Source organism: Mesoplodon bidens (assembly GCF_964165515.1).
Source record: "Mesoplodon bidens genome assembly, chromosome: 11".
NCBI classification, from domain to species: Eukaryota; Metazoa; Chordata; class Mammalia; order Artiodactyla; family Ziphiidae; genus Mesoplodon; species Mesoplodon bidens.
In genome coordinates this window covers 18,841,306-18,869,288 of record NC_138167.1, presented here as the reverse complement: position 1 = coordinate 18,869,288, position 27,983 = coordinate 18,841,306, and the positions used below count along the sequence as shown (strand labels likewise).

Below are 27,983 nucleotides of genomic sequence, written 5' to 3'. Positions count from 1 at the left end.
TTTCTTATTCCAAATAAAATCATTTTGCTTTATGTTGGTTAGGTGATGGGGGGTTGGATAGTTCTGAATAATAGTTTGAAAAGGTATTTTGATTAATAAAAGCATTTTTGCTCTCTGGACCTTTATCACTTGTGGTATTTAGAAAAGTAACCAATTTACAGTGGCTAACTTTAGTAAGTATTCAGTGAATATTTACTGAATGAAAAGTAATAGGCCTTTTAAACACAAAATACTTAGTGTTGGTGGGGATATGGAAAAAACAGAGCTCTAATACTCTGCTAGTGAGAATATAAACCACACAACCACTTAAGAAACTGTTTAGTATCTACTAAAGTTGAACATATGTATGAATAACTGTAATTCCAGTTCCACCTCAAGTGTTTATCCAAGAGATATGCTTACATATGTTCACTGAAGGATATGTACTAGAATGTTCAGAGTAGCACTGTTACAATAGCCCAAATCGAGAAATTATACAAATGCCCAACAAATATGGAATGCATAAATAAATTGTTACTTATTCTTAATGGGGAAAACTATACCGTAGTGAAAATGTATGATCTATAGCTGCACATAACTATATGTGAATTTCACAAGCATAATGCTCAGCACATGAACCAAACATGAAGTGGTATGTACTGTATGAGTCCATTCATATAAACTACAATAACTGACAAAGCTGACCTATGCTGCTTCTAAAGCAAGGGTAGTTGTTACCTGGGGATATTAGTAACTGGAAAGAAATACAAGAGGAGGGCCTTGGGAAGTGCTGACAAGGTTTTATTTCTTGATTTAGGTATAGGATTTCACCGGTAAGCTCAATTATTACAGATATTGAGCTGGACACTATGACTTGTGCACTTTTTTCTATGTCTATTATTCTTTAATAATACATTAAAATGAAAAAAGTAATAGGTCTTTGAAATTCAATGAAATAGTTGTTTGTAATTGAAGGAAGTATATTTGTTTTTAATATTCTCCAATATCTTATTACCTACTTTAGGGTAAAATTAGGATAGAGTGGAGTAGATTGTTAAATGGAGGTACTCTGTAAATTATGGTTTTACATAATTACATTTAAAGTGTGATTCTTGCCAAGTTCAGAGATATTTTTAGGAATCTGCATTCATTTTACAAAATTTAAAAAGTAAAATGTAACCTCAAGTGTTAATCAGCTAGTCATATATACAGCATTCCCAATATAATGCCTCTCATTTTTCAGTGATTTCTTACAATGCTTGCTGGTGAATAGTTTTAATGATGCAAAAAATTTTTATAGAATGGGAAACCTCTGTGTAAATTTTGTTCACAATGAAGGTTAAGGAATTTTAGATTTGTTACACAGAAGATGACACCAGAGGAAGTTAAGGAATATTCCTTTCAAACAACCAAATGCTTGTTTAGTGTCTAATACTAATAAGAAAATACCAATTTAAATTTGAATCAGAGATTAAATTCAACATCTTTAGAGTTATATGTGACCAAATATTATTATAGAATAATCCCTCTTTCTTTTTTTTGTGTGAGGAAACAGTCTCAGAAAGGTTACGGGGCATGTCTTAACCTTAACACATTCTTAATACTTCTCATTACTGAGACCAGAACTCTCCAATATTTCCCAATGCCTGTCTTTTCAGTCTGCAGAGAACATTTATGTGCATGATCTCAGTTACTGCTAGGTTTAATAGGAACACATTTGTGTAATTTAAAGTCATTCTCATATTCTCTGCCAAATGCCTGTTTACAATAACCCTACATTGGTGTTGGTATGTTTTCCTGTTATGTTATTCTTGACACTGTAGGTGCCTTGATTAAGAAGAAATGTAGGTCAATTAGATTCTATTTTACTTGAAGCTTTTTCAGGTTTGACCAAGACTATAATGTCTGCTTTCATCTGCAGATGCATTTTCCTGCCTACAATTGAATAAATACAATTACTGGTGAATAGGGATTTCCTAAGGTTTTAAAAAAGGATCTCTGATCATGTCAAGTAATCTCATCTAATTGTTTTGATATTATCAAGATGTTAATGACTTTTTGTCATTGGAGCATTGAGAACTATCTGTGCCAGTGATTTAAGGTAAGAAAGGGCTTAGAAATTTTTCATTTTTAGATAATTATCAGGTTTGAGATATATAATGGTCAGCATTTTATATTATATTGATATATCATATATACATGTACAAACACACAAACATACATATTGCATTATATATGTACATTTTAAATTTTAAGTAAAGTGTTTTAAGTGTTTTTATCAAAGTAATACATACATGTGATTAGAAAAATCAAGCAGTTCATGGCAGCAGTTCTGTACCTTACCACATTCATTAGCCCTAGGGCATTTTCCAGAGGCAAACATTATTATTTTAATTTCTTCTCCATACTTCTAAGTCAGGAATTTTTAACCTAGAGTTGATTCATAAGGTCTGCATGCTTGGATGGGGGAAAAAAGTTGCATACAAATTGCAATTTAGCATAGGCAACAATCCACAGTAGTATTAGCAGTACTGTGACTTTATCAGTGGTCGAATTCAGAAGTATTTTCATATGACATGAAGTTGTTGCAAAATCTTATCTTGAAATATTGTTTACACTCCTTTCTACTTCCAAGTTAGATCTTGTTATTTAATGCATTAGTAAAGAAACATCTATTGCTATACCACACACTTGTTTAGTATTTTTGTATTTTAGTATAGTTGATTTCCTTTGCAATTCTATATATTTTGTTTTATGCCTTTAGACTATTATTTTGAGAATAGTTCCATAGGCTTCACCAGACTGCTAGTGGAGTCTATGCCAAGTATATGTTAAAAATCTATGTTGTCGATACTATGTATATACCATTGTTTCTTGATTTATCAAATTGAGGCATTTGAGACATCCGCTAGTTGCCAAATAGAAGAGGCTTCAGCTCACTTATAACTTTCTCTCATCCTTTCTCCTATCCTGTGATATAGTTATAGTATTCAACTTTGCTTCTCTATTGGTTGTCTTTTAAATTTAGGTATCTAATTGTACCTTTAACTAATATTGGTATTTGTTGTATCTCTTGATGTTCCATTTTACTAAAGGAAGGTATTAGCATCCCTATTCTTTTCTTTGGCTTTCATTTCCATCCTCCTCCTTCACAATTTCTGTCATCTATACTTCTATATTAACAACATCAAAGATAATAACATTTGCATTCTGTTCTAAAAACCTAATGATGTTCTGAAAACATGATTAAATCCCCAATTATTTATCTATATGTTGATTCTAAAAGTTCAAGATCAGTAAATAGTATTTACCTTGTTATGACTATGCAAAGTTTTACTGTACATCTGACAAGCAAACTATGATTATAGGTCCTTTTTGAGCATCTCTTTGTTTTTCATGTTGAAGTTTCAAATTGCCTTCCTTTCTTCTTTATTTATTTATTTCTTTGCAACATTTGCCTTTCTCATATCCTCAATTTTTTCAAACTCTGACATATCACTTATGCTAATATGCACCTTCTCCCACTTAGGATTTTTTTTTTTTTCTCTTCCTGGAGACTTCCTTTTCTGAACTCTTTTCTGACTGTTCTATTCTCATTGTTTTTTGGACTTGCTGCATAGTTTATCAGGGTACATCCTCAAATAACTTACTAAGAAACTTCACATAAGACAAACATTTCTGAGACTTCACATGTCTAAAAATGATTTTACTTTGCTCATACACTTGACTTTTATAATTCTGTGGGATACAGAATTCCAAGTTCATAACCATTTCAGTTTTTCAAAATTTCACAAAAATATATCAAGGCAAGTAGTTTATTTAATTGATATTTTGCTTTTTTGTAATAATTTATTTATGTTTTGAATAATAAGACTAGATCGTCTATTCTGTAGGTCCTTTTATTGAGAATAGTAATGTCTTCTGGATTTGATAAATCTTCTTTGATTTCTGTCACTTTATTTTCTCTTTTTCTTGTGTATTAAACTTCTTGTATTGATTCTTCATGGGTTTTCTCTTATATATTCCATTTATATACTTGTTCAATTCAATCTCTAAGCTGATTCTTGGAGTTAAAAACAAATTCAGCCCATCCATTTTTAATTTTTACATATATTTTCTTCTTCTCTGATACTTCATTATTCATAGGATCTTATCATTTTATAAATTCAATGTCTTTTCAAGTCTCTCTGAAGATTTTGAGATTTACTTTTAAAAAATTTCTCTGCCCTGAATTATCTGTTTCCTCTAGAATCTTTTTTTTTTTAATTTGATCGTTCTTTTTCAGGCTGCAAACTTTCCTCAAATGTTTGCTGATTCTTAATTACCTATATAAAATTGTAAAGAGGAGAAGTAGAATCAGGTCTACATCTGGACAGTGCTTGTTAATAAGCAAAGCTCCACTTAAAGGCATGGTCAGGAGACCAGCCACAATTCTTGTCTCCTCAGTCCTTCATATCAGAGAGGTCTTTTCTTATAGGATTGTCAATCTCATTAGCAAAATCTCTTCTTTTTTTTTTTTTTTAAATGGGATTTTTCTATGTTGCTGAATTCAGGTAATATGCACACAGGGATGAAGCTAGTGAGTGGGGTTTTGATTCCCTTAATTGTCAAGTTTTTCCATTTCACCTTCCCTTCCTGCTCTCCAAGTTGGCTAGAATTTCCACATCCTGAACCTTCCTGAAGTGTATCAGGGTACCTAGTACATTGTCAGTCATTTGTAGCCCCTCCCCAAATCTTCCGGGTTGCAGAGTTTTTCTCTGTTCTACTTCATCATTCTTCCTTCCACACCTTTTCATTGTCCAGTAATCTGTTGAAAATTCTTCTCCGCTGATCATTTCATCCCATCTTTTTTATTGTTGTTTTTTTATATCTCTTTATACTTTATTATTCTACCTAGAAGGTTGGAGAGGAGCGCCCACAATCCTAAATCAGAAGCCCTGCATACAACGGTGTAGTAATAAACATTTTATATTGTTTATAATTATTTGAGCCAAAGATATAACTTTGTATTACATACCAAAACAGAGTATTTTCGTATAGTTAAATATATATTATTTTTCTCAGAAATGCAACCCTAAAAATAATAAAACAAAGAAAGATAGTATTTAATTTGTTCTGAACGTCACTAAGGATGTTTATCATTTTAAAATATCACTTTACCTTATGATACTTGAGTTACCAAATAACAACCCAGTTGTATCAATCTGTACTTTTACTTCTGGATTTTTAGTAATTTACACACAGTTTTAAATATCTGACTTGATTATTTTTTCTTCCAAGGTAGATGTATTGAGTATTTATATATTTGAATACATATTATTTTATTAGAAATTACTCCTGTTTGAGTTGTCCTGTGAATTACAGCTAGGACATTATATTGATTTTGTTGAAATCAGCATCTGAGTAGTTTAAATTATTTATGACTTTCATTTCAGAAGAATAAGGGGACAATAAGAATATTTAAAAATGTTTTTCGGTTCTAATAAGATTGAGAAACAGTAATGTAAATCATTGAAATCAATTTTTTTAAATTATTTTTTAAAGTTCTTTCCATTGATGCTTTTTAAAAACAATGATTCAGGAATAAGTACCGGGAAGTGTTCTATATTCCTGCACATGATAGTAAATCAGCTACATTCTATCTGCCTGTTCTCTACTTGATGAAGTCTTACTTGGATGTTCTCCAACAGAGGCCAGCAAACCTTTTTTGTAAAGGGCCAGAGAGTAGACCTTTAGGCTTCAAGAACTAGATTGTCTTTGTTGCACCTACTGAACTCTGCCATCGTGACATGAAAGTATCCACACGCAATTCACAAACAGTGTGGTTGTGTTCCAATAAAACTTTATTTACAAAATTAAATGGCAGGCTGAATTGGGCATACAGGCTATGGTTTGCCAATCACTGATTTTTGTGATTATCACATCTTTCCATTTCAGTGGACTGTCATCTGTGATGATGTTATCCATTCCAATGGCAAAACCGCTTAAACATCTTGAAATATTTGCCTGAATTTTGGTAGTTGAGCCATGGTAAAAATGGCTTTAGAGGTTCCTTCTTCCCTATTTGGCTGTTTGTTGTGATGATTGATAAGCCTAGCTACTTTATATACATAGAAAGAAAAACACTACTGTTAATCTTGTACCATTCTTGGTGATGGCAAAACTCTTTACAAAAGCTGAAGCAAATAGGGGTTGTTCCATTAAAAAGGAATGTAGAGAGTGGAAAATATCTACAGTGGATTAACCTAAAATAATTAAAGGTCAAGGAAAAATAATTTATGAGTAATGATTGAAGTTGTGATTAGTAAAGGAAGAAGGACGCTTTTGAGGGCCTCCTATGAGTCATCACATATTTGAAGAATTATCATAAAGAAGAATTCTAAGGTTTAATGTTAGTGTTTTTTTTTTTTCAGCTTTGAGATTTTCAACAAGAAAAGCTTTTTTAAGAAAACCCACTTGATTAGAGGTTTACATATGAGAAACATCATGGCTGTGAGAATCAGTAGATTTCACAATTCAGTCTACAATCTGAATTATTGGAATTTCCAACTTAAAAATGTGTAGATTCAATAAACATTGATTTTGAGCTAAACCAGACAGATAACAGATTTGTGTCTCAGTGATCCAGACAGGTTTTTTAGGCATTAAAACAACTGATATATTAATATCTTACAATGCTCTTATTAGTGATACTAATATATGACTTTTATTTCTGGTAATTGTTTTAGTTAGACCCTGGTAAGACCCAGGAGCTGAAGGTGTTGGCTGGTCTAATACATCACTCATAGGCTACACTGTACACACTCTTTATCCCTGCAGCACAAACATAGGTTGTGACTGTCAACTTTGCCCTTTGATAGATGTTATCTAATGTCTAAAATATTCTGTGGAGACTTTTCTAGATTTCTCTTGGTAACTTCAAGTTTAGAAATGTGATTTGTTTAATGTAGGCTTCTCAACTCGGGGTAATTTTAACCCCAGGGGATGTTGGGCAATGTCTAGAGACATTTTTGCTTGTCACGATCTGGGGATGCTGTTGGCATCTAGTGAAGTAGAAACCTAGGGTGCTGCTAAACTTCCTACACAGTGCAGCAGTCTTCCATAATAAAGACTTATCTGACCCAAACTGTCAATAATGCTGAGGTTGAGAAACTCTGACTTAGTGTAAAATTTGGGAAATAGGCCTTCAGGCCTGTTTAAATTAAATTCTCATCAGTCAGGTACTTTATGTCTTCTTTATGGAGATATTTGAAAATGCAGCATTTTCTTTTATATATTTGAATCATAGGGGAATCATTGGTTGTCAGTGTTTCTTCCCAAATCAATCATCCATTTGTTTATCAAATATTTAATAAGCCCTTGATGCGGGGCCTAGGCTGACTCTACAAAATTGATAAGAGAAGGCCTTAGCTGAGATTACTGTTAGGCTATTAACATGGTCCTGAGACCAATTCCAATGTGGGGAAGGGGGTTTCCCCGCACTTTCAGCAAGCAGTTCTCGGATAGCAGCAGGGCGTTTGAGAAGTCACCTACATTATGACATGATCTGTCTGGAGATAGCATCGGACTCCATAGGTTAAGGGTTCAGTTCTACAAGACTGCTCCTCAACCCCCACTTCAGATGCCAGTCTCAAGCCAAATTTATCACCTGCGCTTCTGATCGACTGACTATATAGATTGGAGGTTTTCGAGACCCTGGTCTTGGGTTCCATCAATTTGCTAGAGCAGCTCACAGACCTCAGAGAAACATTTTACATACTAGATCACTAGTTTATTATAAAAGGATGTAAGTCAGGAGCAGCCAGCTGAAAGAGATGGATAGGGCTCTGCAGGTGTGTCACTCTCCCAGCACCTCTACATGTTCACCAACCCAGAAGCTCTCAGCACCCCATCCTTTTGGGTTTTTATGGAGGCTTCATTACATAAGAAGGATTGATTGAATCCTTGGCAGTTGGCGATTGATTCCCTCTCCAACCCCTTAACGCTCTAATCATGTGGTTGGCTCCTCTGGTGGCCAGCCCCATCCCTAACCTTCTTCCCCGACGTCACCTCATTAACATAACAGAAGACACCTTGATCACTCTCAACACTTAGGAAATTCCAAGGGTTTTGGGAGCCTGAGTCAGGAAGACCAAATATATAGTTTTCTTTTAAATCACAATATCGCAGCCATTATGGTGCCATAATGCTGCAACAACAATTGTTGTTGTTCTCTATCACTTTTGTAATGTTTTGTTACATGATAGCAAATCTTTGGGCTTTATTAAAAGCAAGGATAGGCTTGTCGTGAATTTTGCGGAGCTTTCTTTGCGTTGGCAAGAGGATGGGGCAAGATAGTTGATTTACAGAATCTTTAGTTTTGTGTCTTTGCGTAAGTAATCCACAGACCAAACCAGTTGAAGAACCGTTGATGAGTGTTGATACCTATTATAGGCAGAGGGATGAAGTTGATGACTTTTATAAGTTTCTTTCAGAAATGTGAACATCATTATTTCCAAATGTATCATCAGACAAAAATTTCAGTGAGATTAGCATTAAAGTAAATTTGTGTTATAGCATATTTGAACTTATGGATGTATGTTTTCCAAGAAGTCTGCTTCTGCCTTTACTTTTTTGGAAATTAGAACATGGACTGTAGGCTTAGTTTCCGAATATGGATTTTAAAATAATAGTTTTTTTTTTAAATAACCAGAAATACTTTCAACATCTAATATTATTAAAATATTTTACCATTAGTTCTGTCGAAGTGATTTTTGTTTTGTTGCTGTTTGAAACTAATTTTCTTCTTCGTGCTATTAAGTTAGAAAAAAAAAACACCTATAAAGAGACCAATCTATTTTTACTGTGTAATGATCCCCCTAGTGGATATGAGAAGCAGCTAGATTCAGGATTTGCATAAAGAAGCAGGTGATTGTGGGTGAGACTTCCCTACTTGTTTCTCACTTTCAGAAGTGTTTTACCAGATCAGGACTGTCTCTGCTATTTTTAATAAAGGCACTCCCGGTGATTAAATTGACTGTTTAAAAAGCCTTAAAGAGGCAGAAAGTGGTAGAAGTGCATAATTCTTCAAAATTAGAAAAAGATGAATATCTTAAACAAAAGCTGGAGTTATGCTTTTGTAGGTTTTCAGAACACTACATAAAGAAAAGGATTTTACCCATTATTCTGTGTTCTTTCATTTGAACTGGCTCACTATTTCCAAGTAGTCATAATGCAGCCTGGTGCTGCTATGTATGTGAGCTGGAGTTAGATTTTTTAAAGCAAGAATAAATGTGAAGGAAAATTGAAAATATAAAAATTGGTTACTTACAATGAAAGTGCTGTTTAAAGTCATACTGTCAGAGTAAGATGTTTAAGGCAACTATTTGTAATAGCAATATAATAAAACTTTCAAAGTAAAGATTCGTTTTGATTGAGTAAAATGTTATTGTAATATTAAACCTACAGGTTTCAAATATGAAACACTGGAAATAGGAACAAGAGAATAGAGATAAATGACCTGTAAGGCAGAGAAAACTTAAAATATTGCTAGCTCAAAGGGCTTTACCGTGTTCAAGTAAAAATAATGTTAATGTAGACCATATAATGAATCCAATGTCAATAGAACATTATATTGCCTGAGCAAACAGTGCTATTACTACCCTCCCTATAATACCTTGCTGGCTTATGGAACTGCTACTGCTCTGAGAAGGGTAATATTTAAGTAGGAAAATAGCCTATTTCTTTGTAAAGGCTTCAACAGCAGTAGAGGATAGTACTCTGTTAAATAAGACGCATTTTGAAAATGCAGTGTGTCAAAAAGGCATATTTGATAATCACTTTCTATCATAAAAGCTGTGTAAAATATAGAGCAAATGTGTATGCTGTTTGTGTAAACGCAATCGTCTTATTTTGTAATGGCCATCAGTAATGTGATTTTAAACTTTTAATTTTATTTTTTTAATGTTAGAAAGATACCTGTAGAACAGATAACTAAATCGCTAACTTGCTGACAGAAGTGAAGGATACAGTGTGTGTGATATAGTACAATAAATGACATATAACATCATTCAGGTAATGAGAAGTTCTACAAGTTTTGCTTGATTATTGAAAAGAAAACCACAGTTTTCAGTGATTAACATTCTTTGATGACGGTAATGATGATGCATGAATTGGATGAGAAGATAGGAAACGAGAAGATAAAAGGGTGGAAAATCTATAATTAACAAAAACCATACACAAACAATAATTAGTGTAAGTGAAATATATTTCTGCAGAATAAAAATGGAACAAAATGAACAATGAAAATCGTAGACAATTAGGGTGGATGCAGCTTGGATCATAGAAATGGTGAAAGGCAAAAGATAATGTAATACAACTTGTACAGAGAAACAATGGAAATCTGTTCAAAAACTCTTTTAAAAGGCCTCCCCCTCACACATAATGTATCCTATTCTGCCTTTTCATTAGCATGTTTTCTTTAATGTTTTTAACTTAAAAGATGCCTGAGGAAAATAAACACTTGGCTTGATTTTAAAACTTTATTTGTAGCTCTGCTACATCATATTTGGAATAAGCCTGTTATATGGATTTACTTAAACATTCACTGGGCTTTGCTTTTGAGTGGCCTGCTGGTCCAAACTGCCTGATATTTGAATGTTACCATAGTGATGAGTAGTGGACACTGTCATCTTTCTCTTTTTAATTAAGGAACAGATGCAGGTAATGCTGATCTCTCAGTGGCCCTCTTTAAGCTGGCATCAACACATTGATTGTTTCAATTCTTTTCTCTCCCCTGCAATCTTAGCTTTGTCCTTTCTTCATATCAAGGTCTTCATCCTCTTAGGTTAAAGATGCAGGAATTCCTTTTAAACCCTTCCTTTGGGAGCTTTATCTTAGAAGGAGTAAAACACACTTCCACTGAACGCCAATGAAACGCTAATGCATTTTTTTTCTCAACAAGAAACCCTGGCCTTTTCCACTTTAAAATTCAGTAATGTGTGAGTGGTAGTTTGTTAAAATTCTGTAGAACCAACGAAGGCCATAAATGTTTCCACTTCTACAACTTTTTTGAGAAAACAAAATGCCCTTTCCTATTTAGTGTATTTACCAGCAAAGTACATTTGGAAGGTTTAAATAGTGTTATCAATGCAATCATTCTTCCTTGGGCTATAATCTCCTAAACTTCACTTATACCAAGGTACATGCATGGCACTGTTTTAGACTTTTTTTTTTTCCAAATAAGAAGAGTTGATGCCCTAAAGATGCTCGCAGTTTGTTTGTATGTGAGGCAAGCAGTAATGAGTATTTTAACCCAGTCATAACATGCTCTGGTGGAAGAAACAATATTTGCCTGGGGCGATTAGAGGAGATTACTAGGTACCCAGTAGTTAGAGATTCAGGCATGGTGCAGAGGAATAGCATATATATAAAATGCTTGCCGTAACCAATTTTCATTTCTTCTACTTAGGTTTGTTAATGTTAGCTCAATACTTGTATGGTTCTTCATTATCTCACCTCAATTTTGTGGCAATTTTGTGGCAATTTTGTCTCATTTGATGTTTGTATTAGATTTCATTGATGTTGGAGACTAGCTAATCAAATTTATTATCCCTTTTAGGGTATCTCTAATTTCTTTTATGCATGTTAAATAACATGGATTCCAATGCATTTTTCTTTTTATTTTGAACCCTTTTGGCTTTACTTGTCTTTGTTATCTTTAGGCAAATACATTTTCATGGATTATTTCACATTTTACATTGCATCTAGAGGCCATTGTGTACTTCTGAATATTTTCCCAATAGAATAGATGGTCTGTAAGTATGCACAATCGCATTTATTTACACAGTTTTCAAATAGTAACTAAAGGAGGTACTTCTTTTTTTCAAATCAACTTTATTGAAGCTCAATTTGTATTTAAGTAACTGTACCCATTTATAGTATATGATTCAATAAATTTTGACAGATGTATATACCCATGAAATCACTATCACAGCCAAGTTACAGAGCATTTCCATCCTCCCAAATTTGCTGATGACGCTTTGTAGTCAGTTTCTTCCTTTACCTCTGGCCCCAGACAGTTGTTCATCTGCTTTCTCTCGATGTTTGCCTTTCCTGGAATTTCAAAAAAATGGAATCATACAGCATGTACTCTTTTGTGTCTGTCCTTTCACCTAGCATGTTTTTGAGATTCAACACATTATTGTATGTATCAATAGTTTATTCCTCTTTATTGTGGATTTCATTATTTAGATTATATCACATTTTGTTTATCCCTTCATCTGATGATGAACATTGGGGTTTGTTTTTTTATTTCATTCTTTAGTAATTCTGAATAAAAATGCTGTATATGTTTGTGTGCAAGTTTTTGTCTGACATATATTTCATTTCTCTTGGGCAATTACATAGGAATGGAATGCTCAGTCATATAATTAGCATATATATATATATATATATATATATATATATATATATAAAACAGGCAATGTTCCAAAGTAGATGTGACATTTTTATACTTCCAACAGCAATATGTGAGTGTTCCGGTTACTCCACATCTTCACCAACACTCAGCATTGTCAGTCTTTTAAATTGTAGTTATTTAAATATGTATAAAGTGGTCTCTCATTGTGCTTTTAATTTATATTCCCCTAATGCCTAGTGAAGTTGATTGTCTTTTTGTGAGCTAACTGGCCGTTCGTATATCTTTTTGATGAAAAAGTCTGTTCAAATACTTTGCGCATTTTTATTTTTTTTAATTAAAAAATATTTATTTATTTAATTTATTTATTTTGGCTGCGCCAGGTTTTAGTTGCGGCGCATGGGATCTTTTTTTAGTTGGGATATGCGGGCTTCTTAGTTGCGGCAGGCATGGTGGCATCTAGTTCCCTGACCAGGGTTGGAACCCGGGCCCCCTGCGTTGGGAGTGCGGCGTCTTACCAGGGAAGTCCCACTTTGCCCATTTTTAAGTTGGATTGTTTGTTTAATTATTGGCTTGTAAAAGGTTTTATGTTTTTCTGGATACAAGTTGTTTGTCGGATACTTGCATTAAAAATACAATCTCCCATGTTTTGCTTGTCTTTTAAACATTGTCTTTTTAAGTGCAAATCTTTGATTTTTTACAAAATCTCATTCTTACCAGTTTTTTTCTTTTATAGTTTATACTTTTTATCTCTTATTTGAGAAATCTTTGCCCATCCCAAGGGCAAAGGTTTGCTCCTGTTCCTTTTAACACTTTTAAGATTAAGAAGGAAGCAGTAGTGTGGTGGACTAATCGTTTTTCTTACCGATGGAGGATATTCTCAACTAATAAGGAAAAGAATGAAACATGATTTCCTAAATTGTGAAAAAAGGGAGGTACTTCTTGAATTGTTTATGATTGAAGTAAAGCTTCTTTCTTCCTTTTTGTCTTGGAGCAAAACTTATTTTGAATGCTTTTCCTATGAGGACATTCTCTTTAATTTACATACTCTGAATATAGTAACATTAAATGATCAAGTCATTGATGAGAAAAATCACTGTAAAGGATACTTTTATCCTTTAAAGTGAGGAAATATTTGAGGAAATAGTTCATATTCTTTATGTGCAAACTGAAATGATATGAAATTGTATTATATTTTACTGTCTTTAGTTTACTGCTTACAGATTTGTTATGGTTTCATCTCAATATTTTAAAAAGCAAAATGGGATTAAATTATTTACTTATTTTTTTTCCAACAAGGGCTGATAGTATAAACTCTAAATAAGTGTGCTTTAGGGGCGAGTTCGTCTTTGACATGGCGAATAAAGTAACATAGAGGCATTGAGATGAATTTATCAGCTACCAAAAATGTAACCGATGTTATGCGAAGGGCCAAACTAATCCTACCTTCACTCTGCAGTGAATAATAGACAGTGTCTCTTTTTCTTAGTAGTAAACCATTCTAAAGTTAGTGATCAGAACAACTCAAAATAATAAGTCACATCTGACTGGACTATGTATGGCTTGAGTGAAATAATAGCAATCTGAGATTTTACTTATTGATGATCAAGGCCCTCACTTCTATGGCTATTCTGGAATAAAGCAATTGTACCTAAAAACCCAACTGTTACTTTGGGACATAATATTGTCTCAAGATAGGCCAGTGCTCTGAATTAATCTGCATTCATCTACAAAGAGTTCTTTTGGTGGAGACATTTCTGAAAGGGTCCTGCTCCTGGCACTGCTTACTGGTTTATGTTGATGGTATATTAGAATGGTAGATATTGCATCATCTTGAGCTATGTGTTAACAATTGTTTGCAGTGACACTGCATCAGGAGTAATGATGATGACGTCAGTAAGCATGCTCTATGTATCTTACATAGCTCTATGTATCTTATGTTATTTAAATTTTCTTTAAAAATCACTACTTTAGTGGAACTTTTTCAGTCTTCTTTTTTTTTTTTTTTTTTTTTTTTTGCGGTATGTGGGACCCTCACTGTTGTGGCCTCTCCCATTGCGGAGCACAGGCTCCGGACACGCAGGCTCAACGGCCATGGTTCACGGGCCCAGCCGCTCCGCGGCATGTGGGATCTTCCCGGACCAGGGCACGAACCCGTGTCTCCTGCATCGGCAGACGGACTCTCAACCACCAGGGAAGCCCCCCAGTGTCTTCTTAAATTAAATCTATAAAGTCTCTGGATTGTATGATCTCCTAAATATGTGCGTTTGGTTTCCCAGAAGTTATCTTTAGAATATAAAAGTATCCTTTACAGTGAGCAAATTTTTTCTTGGCTTTTGGATCAATACAATCTGTAGATGATGTTTCCTACTGCTTAGAATAAATAATCAATTGAAGCTAACAGTGGTCATTTCAGTATAGAATTTGTGAATTCACTTTATTGTGATAATCTTTGCTAATTTCTCTATTTCTCAACACATTGGTTTTCCAATTTTGGTATTAATGTACATTCAGTAAACTTTCTTGTGTGTATGTTCACAATGAACCTACCAAAACCACAGATAAAATTTTATTCACTATTTCTATTAGGATGCATGTGAAATTATAACATTTAAAAAATAAAGAGATTCAAAATTTGGTTGCAAGATAGAGACTCAGAATTTTTTTGTACCCTCTTTACTTTTTCTTGAAAAACAATACTTGCAACAGTTTTATTCCTTCCAGCTTTAAACCTCCAAGACTTTCCTTAATGATTTTTTTCTCATCAGAAGACACATATGCTGGCTATGAAAGAAAACACTGGCATTCTTCCTCCAGAAGAAGATAATGTTAATGAGCTTCGATAAGATCATAACGCCACTACATCTTGCACATAGTTTTTTTATCCTATATTTGAGAAATACTACTTAAATCATCATTCACAGCATAACTTCAATGCAGAAGATTGGCTTGTTCCTATGATGTTATATAAAGGTCCATGCACAATTCTTTCATAAGTTAGGCTATTTTATAATGCTTTTATACTTTATTCTTTATAGTTCAAGTGAGAATTAAGATAATGACATTGAAGGAAAAATTATTATTGAAGATTTTTGAGTTCCTGAAAACGAAGAAGGCTGAATAATTTATAAAATGTAAAGCAAAGATATTAGCATTTTCTCAACAAAAAAACCCCACATAGCTGCTTAGATAACACCAACAATTTACTCTTAATGCTTCTTTATTTATTCCTTGTATATGAACCTCTTATACAACTTATAACAGTTAGAGGCCTACTTTAATTTGCTTTGCAATTTGAACTTGGCAATAGCAGTGTGTATCTATTATGGATCCTTGGAGAAGCCTCTTGGGTTCAACCCAAGGCTGTTCTCTCTCCTTCACATCCTCACCCTTCCTATGTTAGCCAGGCCTATTAGTCAGGGATTTCATTTTACCACCTCAAAACTGCTAAGGCAACCTTGTCATTGTAATTTTCACGCCCTTTCTTTTTCTTTGTTCTATATGTCAGTGAAATCTTATCTCCACAGTCTTCTGTCATAGGTTAATAGCTTGGAACAAAGTTCAATTAGAGTTTCTAGCATAATAAAACAAATGCACAGATGAAAAAATTAGTAGCCACTGCCCTTTCCTGTACTTTATTCAAGGGCTCTTTGTTGAATTTTGCCCATCGGTGAAACTGAATTAGTGGATTTGCTGGGATATTGTCAAATGTGTGTATACCCATAGATTTTGGAGACTTTAATGCAACTGTGTTCTAGATGTCTGTCCCGGTGACATTGGAGTGCCCTAGAAATGTTCCTGATGTAAATTTTATTCTCTCAATGGTGTGGTATTTAAGCATATTGTTAAATCCAAAAGCTCTAAATAATGTATGGAAATTTAACATCCGAACATTATCTTAACATCTTTAACCTTTTTGAAAAGGATTATTGGTTCATTTCCATATACGGCAGTTAGTCAATTAAAATCACCTTTGCTAACAGGTTAACGTCATGGGTCATTGTACTTATGCTCCTCATGCTGCTGTCTGCTCAAGGTGATTTGGAAATTATGTGGCAGAGAAATTTTCCAAAGAAATAAATGGTACTAGTGCAAATTTACCAGCTGGATTATCTGAGAAGAAATATATTGACACCATTGAACATCATCAACAATTCCACTGCCATCACTTCCTCCTCCTGTACTCAATGAGCTGTTAAAAGACACAATTTGTTGAACCATGTAGCTAACAAGAAATAAATAACATGCAGCAGGTGCTACATGGGAAGGCACTGAGTGTTATTGTACTAACTGTGCCTGACTAATTCTAGCCAAAACAACAATTCTGTATTCAGTAAAGGAGAAGAACAGATAATTTAATGGAGATTTGGAGCCTAGTTGTTTGTAATGTCGGGGTTATGCTTGGAAAATAGAACCAAGTGAGAGACATGGCAGGAGGAAATCCTTGGCTGCAGAAAACTTATCCTCAACTCACAAGAATCCAGTTCGATGGAAGATAATGGTATGCAGATGATTTAAAACATTGGATAATCCAAGTTGTTTGCTGTACGTTTTTTAGAAGAACTATGGGATTATTTTGGCATGGATCTACCCTCTACATTCATACTTCTCTTAAATTGATGTTAAAAGTAACTTTCGTTCCCTAAGCATGTCATACCGATTTATACTAAAGGAACGTGAAGAGCACAGCATAGTAAAGGGGAAGAAAGCCAGAAGTAACGTTTGCCATTCATAATCTGCAGAAGGAATAGAGGTTTTGAATGATATAGGTATTTGTTTTATCTCTTGTACCAATGAGCTGATGTATATTGTTTTGATCATTCATTTACTCAATAATTACTAATTACTATTTATTACACTTAGCATCTACTGTATGTCTGGAACTGTGGACAGAGCAAAACAAAAGACAAATGAGGTCCTGCTTGTGTAGTGACTGTATTCTATTGGGGGAAGTAGACAATTATTAAGTTACAAAGGGTAATTACACATTGAAATGAGTGTGAATTATGAAGGAAATAAAGAAGATGCAGACACTTGGAGAGCACTTCTATAGGAGGTTTTCCTTTGAGAGTTGAGCTGAAGGATGGGAATGGGTCAGAAATTGCAGGAATCGTAGAGGAAGGTTTTCCTTGACAAGGAACAGCAAGGTAGATGTCTTGGAGAGGAGCAAAATATTGCCAAGTTCAAGAAGCAGGAAAGAAGCTGGTGTAGTTAGAGCATCATAGCTGGTGTGGAGTGTAATTTTAGAAGATAAAATTGGAGAGGTAGGCAAGAGCCAGATCAGGGGAGGGCCTCTTAGGCAGTGACTCAAAGCTTAGTTTTCATTCTGAGAGTAATAGATCCTACTGAAGGATTTTAAGAAGGGAGTGACTGAAGCTAATTGATTTCTTTGAAAAAGATCACTGGGCTATCTGTGGAAAAGGGGTTGGAGAGAGGAAGAATAGAATGGAAGGATTCCTTGGGAGGTTATTGCAATAGAATTGATAAATTTTAGACTAGGATGGTGATTGCAGAGGTGAAGAAAAATGTGGGGGTTAATGCATACTGCGGAGGTTAAACTGACTTGACTTGCTAATAAGCAGGATGAAAAAGGAAAAGAGGTCAGTACTGACTCCATATGTTTGAACTGGGCTCTGGGTAGATGCAGATGACATTTAACGAGAGGGGGAGAGCTGGGAAAGTCCAGATTTGAAAAAATCAAGAGTTCTGGGAGTTTTGTTTGGATTTTTTAAATGCGCAAATACAATTCTATATTGAAGCAGATATATCAAATAGATTAGTTATATAAGAGTCCAGAGATTGGAGGAAACTTCTGGGTTAGAGATATAAATGTGTTCCTCGTCAGCATATAAAAATGGCATCTAATGCCATTGGCTTTGATGGGATCACCTAAAGAGAGTGTAGATAAAGAAGAGGTCCAAGTACCTAGATTGAGGTACTCAACTTTTCAAGACTGAGTAATGGAAAGAGACTGAGAAAGAAACAGCCAGGGACATAGGAGGAAGCCAGGAGAGGAGAAAGTGACAATGGTGTCAACGCTGCTGACTCTGGAAAAATGTGGTGATTTTTAACTTTGAAAAGAACCATTTCCATGCAATGGTGGGGAATGGGAGCAGATTGGAGTAAGTACATTTAAGAATTAGGTGGGAGACTTCCCTGGTGGTGCAGTGGTTAAGAATCTGCCTGCCAATGCAGGGGACACAGGTTCAAGCCCTGGTCTGGGAAAATCCCACATGCCACGGAGCAACTAAGCCCGTGCACCACAACTACTGAGCCTGCACTCTAGAGCCCGTGAGCCACAACTACTGAAGCCACGTGGCTAGAGACTGTGCTCCACAACAAGAGAAGCCTCTGCAAGAAGAAGCCTGTGCACCGCAATGAAGAGTAGCCCCCGCTCGCCACAGCTAGAGAAAGCCCATGCGCAGCAATGAAGACCCAGTGCAGCCAAAAATAAACAATAAAGTAAATAAATAAATAAATAAATAAGAATGAGGTGGGTGGTTTGGAAGGGTAGACCTTGAGTTTAGAATTGTTATTCAAAAATTTGAGCTGTGAATGGGGAGGCTGAAAAAAGGATAATAGTGGGAGTTCAAGCGAAGTTTTATTTGTTTATTTTTTAAGATGGGAAATGCCAGAATATGTTTGATATTCTAATACCCACAGTCCAATGAAAAGGGAGAGATTGTAGATGCAGGAAATGGGAGCAAGAACTGAAGTAGAGAAGCATTTTAAAACAACTATGAGATTCTAAGTTCCATGAACTGCATTTGTGCATCTGCATTACACTTAATCTGACATAATATCATTATCATCATAGAATAGTAGGGTTGGAATGTACCTTTAGAGCTCATCATAAGAAAATTTCTCATTTTACAACTAGCCAAATGAAGGTTTCAATAAAAGGGTGAGGTTTATACCTTGTCTCACGGCTAATTAATGAATCAGGGAGTGTCCATTTAGCACTACTTGTTGATACAGGAGGTGTGTAGGGAGGAGCAAGCCATTTCCTACTTGATGTCATAACCAGTGCATTTGCATCCATGAGACCACCTAGTACTTTGTAAGCAAATCACTAGGTAGGCTCAGGTTGAGAGGTAGTTAACTTTAGTATAAGGTGCCTTATGTCACCCAGTCTTCTCTTCACAACTGAAGCACTCATTCCCTCAGCTGCTGGAATTGCTGGCATCCAAAAATTCTCAACTGACTCACTTTCTGAGACTTGCTTCATCTGAAGAGAGCTACTTTGCCCCATGTCCCACCCTCTTCCTGTGGGCACCCTGCATCCAATGATTGGTTGGTGAAGTACTATAAAGGTTCAGCTCCTTCATCCCAATTTAGAAAAACTCTCAATTGCCACCAAAGACTCCTGTAGGAACTTCTGAGGCTTTTATTTGGATTATATTACAGTTTAGCTCCTCTCTATGACCAATCCTGTTGCCTCCCAGGTTGTTGATCCCAAGAGTACACCAAGTAATCTTCCTGCTTGAAAGTTTTCATCTCAGGATCTGCTTCCTCAAGGATCCTGACCTACAAAAGCCACAAAGGATATGATCAATAATTAAAACTCCAATACAACGGTCTTGGGGTTAACAGATGCAGCTTAGATATTTTAAAAAGTCACAACTGTTACATAGATTATTTTAGAAAAGGAAATGACTGAAGTCAGACTCTATGTCAGGGTTATATTGGTGGAGAATTAACTCCATTTGGAATAAGACCCTAACTAGAGATTGGAAATTTGTGGGTATCAGGCTTTGGCCTAATAGAGAAATAGAAGATAAAAATTTTAGAAATTATCAGAGCCTCAGCTATGAATTCTATGTTCAGAAATGATTCCAGGATTAATAAAATAGCCTTTTGGTTGAGCATGAAACATGTTGAAACACAGTGAACAAGAAAACTGTACTTTGTGCAGGGCACATAGATACCCAGGGCTAACATAAGCCTGAGCATATGACCACAGAGCTAATTCCAGAACTTTCCTTCTGGTGGCGATATGGCTCCTGGTTATTACTACTCTTGGTCAATGTGAGCTCAGGAGCTGGACATACCTCCCTCTTTAGGGAGAGGGATGTAGCAGAGAAAGGCTGGAGAAGGTGAAAGCTGAAAGTTCAAGGCTACCATATACATTTATGGGAAGAAAATTTGCCTTACTAAAGGAAATTTTGTTTTCTCACATTTCTAGATTCCTTCTGATATCTAAGAATATTTAGTTTATCAAGGGAGTAGTAGCATTCAAATCCATTTTTTGTAAGCACATTACTTAAAACCTTCCCCTGATAATAAGTCCTGAAATTTACAGGGTAGAGCCCATTGGGGGATAAGTGAATTGAATTCAGTATAAAGGGGTAAAATTAATGCCAATGTCTCAAACAATTGAAAACTCTGTGTATGTGTGTGTGTGTGTGTGCGCGTGTGCACGTGCACGTGTGTGTATGGTAGTATCCTAACAAATATTTCCAAAGCAGTCTTACCTCTGCAAAATTATAAGACTAAAAATAGAACACTGCCATTGGAAACCCCAAGAGCAGGATATTTGTAACATAGTACTCATGCTGAAAAGTACTAACGTGGTTGTTAATAGATCTAAGTGGTTAATAAGGAGATGAGCACTAACATCTTTTTAGTTAAGCCCTACCTGTAACCAATTTTGTTAGTAAGAAAGGTCTCATGATGATTTACAAAATTCACTGGCCACTACCTACTTCCAATAATTATCACAACTTTCCAGTGACTAAAGTTGTTGAAAAGAAAATAATGAAATTGGTGAAAATGGAAACAGAAGTTAATAGATATGGCATAGAATATTGTAGTTTTTAGAACTCAGTAAATGCTCCAAAATTATCTGAGAATGCTCCAAACTTCTCTAAAAATAACAGTGAGAATAGTTGAGTGGAATACAAATAAGTTCAAAAGTTTAAACATCATTGAATGTGAGATGGATTACAAAGTGGACTTTAGATTAAAAAAAAAAGACAAGGCATCATGGGATGAGATTTTTACAGATTATACTATAATCTTTAAAAATCTTTCATTATATTATAATGAAAGTTACTCCAGTTTATTCTTGGACAGCTTATTTCAAGACAGACATCAAATGAGAGTGTGATAGTAGTGTATATCATGAAGTTGAAACATTTGGGTACTAATCATATAAATGAGGGAGGATTTTTCACATGGAACCTAATTCATTTTGGACTTGTTTTATTACTGGTTTAACTGCCTAAAAGATAACAGTAGTTCTGGGACAACTGAATATTCACATGCAAAAGAATGAATTTGACCCTTAACTGACACCATATAGGAAAACTGACTCCAACTTAATCAAAGACTTAAATATAAGAGCTCAAAAAGTATAAAACTACTAGAAGAAAACATAGGGGTAAATCTTCATGAGAATGAGTCAGGCAGTGGTGCTTTAGATATGACACCAAAAGCACAAGCTACTGAAGAAAAAATAGATAAATTGGATTTCATCAAAATTAAGAACTTTTTGCATTGAAGGGTATTTCAGAGAATGAAAACAAAATCCATAGAATGGGAGAAAATATTTATAAATCATATATGATAACAGCCTAGTATCTAGAATATATAAAGAACTCTTGCTACTCTACAACATAAAGACAAACAACTCAATTTAAAAATGGGCAAAGGACTTTAATAAACATTACACCAAAGAATGTTTACATATGTCTAACAAGTGTGTGAAAAAAATACTCAACATCATAAGGCATTAGGGAAGTGCAAGTCAAAACAATGAGGGACTTCCCTGGAGTCCCAGTGGTTAAGATTGTGTGCCCCAATGCAGGGGGCCCAGGTTCGATCCCTGGTCAGGGAACTAGATCCCACATTTTTGATAGTACAAAAATATTGGAATCAAAGGGAGTCCAAAGCAGAAGAAAAGGAAGAAGCATCAGGAATCACCTGTCAGGAAAACTAAAATCTAGACTTCCTTTAAGTTTGAAAAACAAAAAAAACTAAGGGAGAGGACAAGTAGGCAAAGAAACTTCTCCAACATTATATAGGTGAGAAAGGAAGAGATCAACTACTTGAGGAAGATGATGTTATATTAACAGAGTTAAGAAAGAAAACTATTCAAATTCTGTTTCATTTAAGTATAAAATACAGTAGTTGATAGATTTTTCCCCTTTCTCCTGCTTTTTTGGAAGCCTGTTTTTTCCCTGGAATAATCAAGGAAGTCTCTCTCTCTCTGTAGTGTGTGTGTGTGTGTGTGTGTGTGTGTGTTGAGACTGTAAATTATGAAGAATTAAAAGAGGATTTATCATGCACAACCTTTACATTCAACACTATCATCACCAATTATTCTGGAAGGGAGACTGTACTTATAAATGATTTTCTTGGGGAAACAAAGGAAAGGAGGAAGTAGCCAAGATCATTTTGAAGAAGTACAGATTTGCAAATGACTTTCTGTAAAATCTCATTACCTATTATAAAGCCAAAAAATTTAGACAGTATGGAATTGGCATTAAGTCTGTCATACAGACCAGAGAGGGAAGAATTGAGAGTCCAGAAACAGTTAAATTCATATATGAAAGCACAGTACTTGATCGTGGTAGCATTAAAAATCGGTAGGGAAAGTATGGGTTCTTCAGTATACGGTGTTAGGACAATTGGTTATCCATATGGAAAAAAGTAAATTTAGATCCTAGTGACAGAATAAATTCCAGGTGGCTTTAAAATCTGAAAGTAAAAAGCAAAACTTAAAAAATTCTACAGTCAAAAATAAGAGTATTTTTATGACCTCAGGTTAAGGAAGGATTTCATAAAGGAAAAGATTAGTAAATTTGGCCTCAGTAAAACGGCATTTTCTATACATCAAAAGAGACTATTAAAAAAAACGAAAACCAAAACACAGAAAAACAAGACACTGACAAGCGGAGCTATTGGAAAACCTATAGCCACCAAAGGATAAACTTTTAGAACTTCAGCAGTAGGAAAAAGGCAAACAACCTATATTAAAATGAGTAAAGGAAATAAACAGGCATTTTACAGAAGAAAAAATATAAATGTCAGAAAAAATGATCTACAACTTTACTAGCTGTGATAGAAATTCAAATTAAAATAATATACCATTTCAATCTCATCAGATTGCCAAAAATGAATGACAGTACCAGTGTTGGTGAGAGTAAAGAGCAGTGGGAGCTCTCCTACAATTTTAGTGGCCGTGGTAATTGGTGTAGTCACTATGGAGAGCAATTTGGCAATATGCAATTGGACAGAAACGAACAATCAAAATACTTTTGAAAGACAAAAAATAAATTATAGGGTTTATTCATACAACAGTTAAAAGGAATGAATTAGGATAAGTATCAATAGAGATAAATATGAAAATACATTCTTTCGAAATAATGAATCCTTTATGGACAAAATGGAGAAAGGTTGCTTTGAAAGTGTTGATTTTGGAACACACAGTTCAGTGACATTTTAACTGGTTGGATATCCCTAACTGCAAAGTATTGATTAGTGGATTGGGTAAGGTGTTATATCCATTAGCATTTTTGATAATTAACAAACCACCTAAAAACTCAGTGTCTTAAAACGTCTGCCATTTTATTTAGCTCATGATTTGGTGGGTTGTCCGGGATGGTTGAGACTACTTGGATGGTTGGGGCCTCTTTCCATGTGGTCTTATATCTTCTAGGATGGGGTTCCCCAACGCCTGGGCCACGGACCGGTACCAGTCTGTGGCCTGTTAGGAACCAGGCTGCACAGCAGGAGGTGAGTGGCGGCCGAGCTAGCGAAGCTTCATCTGTATTTACAGCCGCTCCCCATCGCTCGCATTACCACCTGCACTCCGCCTCCTGTCAGATCAGCGGTGGCATTAGATTCTCATAGGAGCGCGAAGCCTACTGGGAACTGCACATGCGAGGGATCTAGGTTGCGTGCTCCTTATGAGAATCTAAAGACTGATGATCTGAGGTGGAGCCGAGGCAGTGATGCTAGTGCTGGGGAGCGGCTGCAAATACAGGTTATCATTAGCAGAGAGGTTTGACTGCACAGAGACCATAATAAATCAGTTGTACACAGACTCGTATCAGAACCCTATCAGTGAGTGGCAAGTGAAAACAAGCTCAGGGCTCCCACTGACTCTGCATTATGGTGAGTTGTATAATTATTTCATTATATATTACAGTGAAAGAATAATAGAAATAAAGTGCACAATAAATGTAATGCGCTTGAATCATCCTGAAACCATCCGCCTCCCCCCTCACCCCACTGGCTGGTCCATGGAAAAATTGTCTTCCATGAAACCGGTGCCTGGTGCCAGAAAAGGTTGCGGACCACTCTTCTAGGAGATTAGCACAGGCTTTACATGCCAATCTCTGGGTTCTAAAGACCAGCAAGAGAGGACATGTCCCAAAAAACAAGTGCGTTCTTGGACCACAACTAATGTGCAGTGCTCGAAAGCAAGTAACATGGCAAAGCCCAGACTTAGGGCTTGAGAAATAGACTCCACGTCTTAAGGAAGAGCTTTCTTTCTTTTTTTTTAACATCTTTATTGGAGTATAATTGTTTTATAATGTTGTGTTAGTTTCTGCTGTATAACAAAGTGAATTAGCTATACGTATACATATACCAAGGAAGAGCTTTAAAGGTACATTGCAAAAGGGTATTTGTACAGGTATGGGAAGAATTTGTGGACATTTTTGCAATCTATTACAGGTGTCTTTATATAGGTATCTGAACTTGGTCTATGAAACTTTTTTATCAGTTACTTGGGTAATGACCCTTAACTTAGGGCCAGCTCAAGATGCAGCTTTTAGTAGAATAGCTTTACCCCCATTTTTATTTATTTTTTATTTTTTTATTTTTTTGGTGTACGCGGGCCTCTCACTGTTGTGGCCTCTCCCACTGCAGAGCACAGGCTCTGGACGCACAGGCTCAGCGGCCATGGCTCACGGGCCTAGCCGGTCCATGGCATGTGGGATCTTCCCGGACCGGGGCACAAACCCGTGTCCCCTGCATCGGCAGGCGGACTCTCAACCACTGCACCACCAGGGAAGCCCTATCCCCATTTTTTATGCAGGACCATTACTTCTGACAGCTTTCTGCCAGAAGAGACTGTGGGCTTTCTGGACCTGACCATCTCCCAGACCATCTCTGGAGTGGGATTTACTGGTGAAGCAGCCTACTTCAGGGGCTGCTGTGTAGTTCAGCCTCTACAGGTTAGGACAGACATAACTTCTCAGGACTGGATAAGAAATATAATCTTTTGCTTCCCTGATAATGTAGAGGTCCTATTTGTGAGGAGAGTTCCCCTTGGTGGGATCTTTAAAGTAAATCCAATAAGATAATTGAAAAAAAAAAAATCAGCAGCATTTGGCTCAGGCCTGGAAAGTAAATAAGTCCTTCTTTAGAGATTTATTCTTCTCCAGGATAACAGAAGGGAAAATGATGAATCAGAGAAATTCATCCACATTCACTTTCCTGTAACCTGAGAACTTTCTTCAGGAATAGAGATGGCATGAAGACCCAGGCCCTTGAGGTCCAATGGGCTTCCCTTCTTCTTTGGCACCAACATTCTAGGTGGACTCTGGTTGAAAGTATGTAGCAGTAGCCAGCTAAGCAATAACCAAATTAACTTCTAACTGTGATAAAATATATTGGGGGGTGGGGGCGGTGAGGGCAGAGGGTGGCGGGAGCAGACCAGAAAGAGATATGACAAAACCTTAATAGTTACCCTCCACTTGGAAGCTAAGTAATGGATCATCAATATTTTCTTCTTTTTGTTTTCTGAAGTTTTCAATAGCTGTAATGAGCACATATTATGTTAAAAAATCAGGGAGGAAAGAAACTTTCATAGAGCTAGGCTTTAAACCCAGGCCACAAACTACATTATTCACATTTATACCTCATACCTATTTTAATTCTATATAGATATGGTGGACTCTCTAAGTGCTTATTGAATGCATGTTAAAATTTTAGGGAGTTCAGGGGCTTCCCTGTTGGCACAGTGGTTAAGAATCTGCCTGCCAATGCAGGGGACACAGGTTCGAGCCCTGGTCCAGGAAGATCCCACATGCCGCGGAGCAACTAGACCCGTTTGCCCCAACTACCGAGCCTGTGCTCTAGAGCCCATGAGCCACAGTTATCGAGCCTGTGTGCCACAACTACTGAAGACTATGTGCCTAGAGCTTGTGCTCTGCAGCAAGAGGAGCACTGCAATGAGAAGCCCGCACACCCCAACGAAGAGTAGCCCCCGCTCACCACAGCTAGAGAAAGCCCACGCACAGCAATGAAGACCCAACGCAGCCAAAAATAAATAAAAATAAAATAAATTAATTAAATTTATTAAAAAAAATATAGGGAGTTCAGTTTGGCTCACTGTGTTAAAGAATTTTGTAGCATGTAAACTGGTTCCAAAATGAAGCCCTCTGTCAAGCGGTAATCTCCAGTCCCTGAAAGCATCCACACAAAAGCTGGAGTAAATAAGCAGTATTTTGGCAAGAGTTAACAGCCTGATTGCAGATTTTAGGGACGGTATCTTGGGGGAGCTTTCATTAAATGGATGAGTAGAATTTCAGTAGATGAAAAAAGAGAGAGGGTAGGTAGAAATGAAAGAATAGTTAGTAAAAATAAATGATTAGATAACTGCAAAAGCCCCCACCTCACAAGGATTTTAATATGTCACAGATTGAATGATTGGATTCCTTTGAAGAAAAATACTATATTTTCAATATTAGCATGGATTTTCTCGGTCTTAGTAAGTAATTTCTGCCACTTGCCTCTATCTCACCCTATTATGTGACTGTCTTATTAAAATTTATCATAAAATAGCATTCCCTATTCACTTTATACCTCTTTTTCTTTTGGGAATATCTAATTTTTATTTTTCCCTTTTAGAAACTTCTCTAATTTCAAAATTTCCCATAGTTTTAACCAGTAAAACACCACTGATACAGTGTATGATGAAAATATATCAGTTTTGTTACGATGTAGAATTATACTTCATTCATATTCTATATTCTCTTTATTGTGTGTCAGTTTAAATACAAGACTTGTGATGTTTAAAAACATCAGTACTTAGTGTGTATTCCTCTCAGAAGTCAAGCATCTCTGAAACACTGATTTCTTGTCAGGCAATGTCACAAAACAAGTTCATTTTTTGCATTGGTGAACAAAGAACCAAACTTAAGAATGCACTTGGTCTTTGTTCTTCCAAAGTTGTGTTCTGAATGACAATTAAAAGAAAGAAAGTCAAGAAAATATAGCAGCAGAACTCTTGCTCTCTGGAATGTTTTTCTGGTTCTTCCATAAGGTGTCGACAGTTCTCTGTCAACTTGCAGGCTTGAAAAACAAAAAGCAGTCCTGTTTGTCAGGTGTTCTGCAGCATCCCTCCCCCAATTCTCCCAAGTGCGCAGAGCTCTGGTTCAGATGTTTCAGTGTTATGTAATTTATTCTGTTTCTAAATGTCATTTCCCCACTATCTCATGATTTACTTTCAGATTGGATGCCTACAGCACACCGCCAATTACCCTGAAAGTGCTTATGGCACAGATCTTGCTCTATCTTACATTGATAATGCATGGGTAAAACCAAGGTGTTAACAAGAGTAATGAAACTTTTATAGTAAAATATTCATGTA

The 27,983-nt window shown here is 35.8% G+C and overlaps 1 protein-coding gene and 1 long non-coding RNA gene across 5 annotated transcripts in view; one reads left to right on the top strand and one right to left on the bottom strand.

Annotated features, from left to right (window-relative positions):
* SOX5 (SRY-box transcription factor 5) overlaps nt 1-27,983 on the top strand; it is a 1,022,130-nt gene that overhangs the window by 451,600 nt on the left and 542,547 nt on the right. The window lies entirely within an intron of this gene.
* LOC308625592 overlaps nt 18,869-27,983 on the bottom strand; it is a 50,219-nt gene continuing 41,104 nt past the window's right edge. For both annotated transcript variants that reach the window (XR_014017122.1, XR_014017123.1), the window contains exon 3: nt 18,869-19,903. This is a non-coding gene — a long non-coding RNA (uncharacterized lncRNA). The remainder of the gene's footprint in view (nt 19,904-27,983) is intronic.